General features: G+C 34.0%; 1 non-coding gene across 1 annotated transcript; it reads right to left on the bottom strand.

Moving 5' to 3' along the window:
- Positions 1 to 3,242: 3,242 nt before the first annotated feature.
- Positions 3,243 to 3,349, bottom strand: LOC145561080 (small nucleolar RNA R71). Its single transcript, XR_014093665.1, has one exon. It is a non-coding gene; the product is annotated as a small nucleolar RNA R71 (small nucleolar RNA).
- Positions 3,350 to 3,596: the final 247 nt, after the last annotated feature.

Here is a 3,596-nt window from a genome sequence, read left to right as displayed (position 1 = left end):
TATGAGATAAATAATGATCGATTAAATATATGACTTTGGATATTTTGAGATTATATGATAAATAAATGCAAAATACTTATTAATCATTTTGCAAAGAAGAAAAGTTAATTGTTAGCAAAAATTGTGCCAAAAAATTATGACAAACGAATCAATGTGGATCTTAGAGGTGTCAATTTTGAGTGTTTGAGTCGCATTCGGCAAGGTCGGGTAATTTTGAGTGTTCGATTTATATCTTATATTTGTAGTACTATATACGAAGTATTAAATAAGAAAAAATTATGCAAAAATTTATGACAAGTGGATCAATGAGAGCTAACAAGTGTCATTTTATGTCTCGCTTATCTTATATCTGTAATATGATATGTAAAATTTTCATAATATATTACATAATATTTTTGGTTAGTTTTTAATATATAAATTTTATAGATTTAAAAATAAATTTAATTGAATTTGATTGATTCTAAATATTGAAAATGAATTCCAAATATTTATGCATACATGATAACTATTAAATATTCCATACAATTCTATAATTAATAATTAAATATTACTCCGTATCTAATATATATGAAGATTATTCTCATTTTTATAATCATTGAATTTTCATCCTATTTTAAATTTATATAATTTATTCATACCTATATGCTATAATTTTTTTATTCATTCATATTTATTAGAATACAGGTCATAAAAAAATACATTACCAACATGATTGATTAGTTGATGATGAATTATGTCTTTCATTCATATAAATCTTACAAGTAATAAATACTCCGTATCTTTTATTCAAATGTTAGTTTTCAATATTGATCTACATCTATATATTTATGTTGTATATTCAATCAATTGGTTATCGTACGACTACTATGTAAAAGTTTTTGGCACAATGCTTAGTGATGTATTCATTTTATATAGTATTTTACCCCCGTCCCTTGGTCATAATTAGTAGTGTTTTTGGCTCTTTAGAGCCACTTTTATTCCTAATTGGTGTTTTCTAGTGTTTTCGTAGATTTGGTTGACTTTTGCAGGGATTTATGCTTTTGGAGTATTTTCCCGAGATATTTAGGAGCAATCACGAGCACTGGAGAAGCACGACCAGATTTTATAGCCCAGGGCCGGTTGGAGCCATCGAACCGGTGATTAAGGGCTCGGTAGAGGTGATACCGGGGCGTTTGGACCGAGTATTCAAGACCCAAAGAGGAAACCCAGATTGGCCCAAAGAATTGGAGCCCAATCGAAGTCCAAATATTGGCCCAAATGATCCGCCCGGCCAAAAAGGCTGGCGCCCGGAGGCGCGCCCGGCCGGGCGGGAGGAGCGCCCGGTGACGCGCCCGGCCGGGCGCGAGATTATTATTAGAGGTGAAAAAAAGGCGCGCCCGATCGGGCGCGTGATTATTTAGGAAACAATTAGAGTCGTATTAATTTGTTTTAGTTTAGGATTTTTGTACGGAGTATAAATACTCCTTCGGAATACGATTTTAGGACGACTTCTTCTTCTCTTAATCTTTTCTCTTAGACTTTCTCTCTCTACTTAGTTTTCTCTCTCTTAATCTCTCTCTAAACCTTTGTTCTTATTTCCTTGATTAATTCCAGATTTATTTTGGTGACGATTTCTCTTCCCTTAATCTTAGTTATTTATTTTATTCCTTTGATCATGATTCATTTTATTGCTTTGCTTAGTTTATATTTAATAATGTGTGAGTAGTTTAATTTCTAGGGTTCATGGGGATCTAATAAATGATATGAAGGGGTAAATTATTGTTGTTGATTATCAATGCTAGATTAATTTCCTATTGATTGATTTAATGCTCTGTGACTAGATTAGGCCTATCTTTTATGCATGAGTTTGACAATATTGATTCAAGAATCGAGAGATGAGAATTAATGTTTAGGTCTAGTTTCAATAGGCAAGTTAATTTATAAATGGTTAAGTCAAGATTCGAGAGATGAGGTTTAATACCGATAAATTAATTGTGTGATTGTAATAATTAGCGAGAGCCCTTTACAATCTGGTTAATTGATGCATTGATGATTGACTATTATTGATTGTTGGTATTGCATGATGATTTCTTATTGGATTGTTTTAATGTTTTACAATTGCGGCTTGTAAAAGTATAGCAATATTAAATTGATGAATCGAGCAGATGTTAATTTGATATTAAAGGCTATTTTCAATAAGAACTTAGATCTAGTAAATTGCGAGAGCCTGTTAGGTCTATGTTGGTTAATAAATTGCGAGAGCCTGTTAATCATGTTATTTGTGCAATGTCAATGATTGATTACCCTATTTTGCCCCGGAATATTATTTATTGGTGAACCTATGCCCTAGATCCTTTTATATATTATTTTCTCCCTTTTCCTACTCTTTTTAGTTTAGTTTCATATTCAACTTTTAATATTGGTTACTTAAATAATTTAGATTATAATATTTAATTAGGAGTAAAAAGACTTGTTTCCCTGTGGAGATCGACCCTACTTCCCTATCTACTTTAGTTAGTGAATTAGGTAATTATTTTTGATTAGGGGATACGACTTTACCCTGTCAAAATTTGGCGTCGTTGCCGGGGAGACGGTTTTATTTTTATTTCTGATTATTTTTTTAGTCTAGATTATTTCCCTTTTTGTCTCAGAGAGCGTTAGTTCTCTGAGACAAATCTCATATTTGCTTCTAGTTTTTGTTTATGCCCAGGTGTTCCAGATCAGGTTACATCCCATTCGATCCTGAGATCGAACGTTCCTTCCATAGACAGAAAAACTTCTACAAGCAAATCCTGGCGGATTCTGGTGATAATAACAATAATCACCGAGATTCTCCAACTGGTTCTAGCAATTCAGAGGCATCATCAGACACAGAATCAGAGATGGCGGTTCCAAAGAAACTTAGTGATTATTCACAACCAAAGCTTACGGATTTTCCACATCTCACCCCCACTCCGGCTCTTGATGGGGTTCAATTTGAAATTAAGCCTCAATTTATAACGATGATAGAGAGGAAGCAATTCAGTGGAGCCAAGGGTGAAGACCCGAATCTTCACATTGCCGACTATTGTCAATATTGCAACACCATAAGGCAAGCCGGGGTCACTCAAGACCAAATCAGGGAGATTCTCTTCCCCTTTTCTTTAACTGGAAAAGCTAAATTGTGGTTTAATGGTTTAAATAGAACTACGCTTGGTATATCTGACTGGGAAACTCTTGTTTTGAATTTTTATAACAAATATTACCCTGCAGAGAGAACAGCAGTACTACGGAGTGCGATTCAGAACTTCGCCCAAGAAGCCGATGAGTCTTTATATGAGGCTTGGGAGAGGTTCAAGGACTTACAAAGAGAATGCCCTCACCACAATTTAGCACAATGGCAGTTAATCCAAGCCTTTTATAATGGCATTGGAAATTCTTCTAGAATAATTTTAGACTCTGCAGCTAGTGGGAGATTTATGAATCTTAATGTTGATGACGCAGGTCAGGTTATTGAAGATATGGCGATACACAATTCCCAATATGGGAATCCCAGAGGATTTGCTAATAAGGGGAAACATAGTGTCGACTCTGTATCCTTTTTGCAAGCTCAACTGACCTCTATTTGCCAAAAATTA

This window comes from Chenopodium album, chromosome 9 (genome assembly GCF_948465745.1).
Source record: "Chenopodium album chromosome 9, dcCheAlbu1.1, whole genome shotgun sequence".
Classification (NCBI taxonomy): domain Eukaryota; kingdom Viridiplantae; phylum Streptophyta; class Magnoliopsida; order Caryophyllales; family Amaranthaceae; genus Chenopodium; species Chenopodium album.
This window is presented reverse-complemented; position numbering and strand designations above follow the sequence as displayed.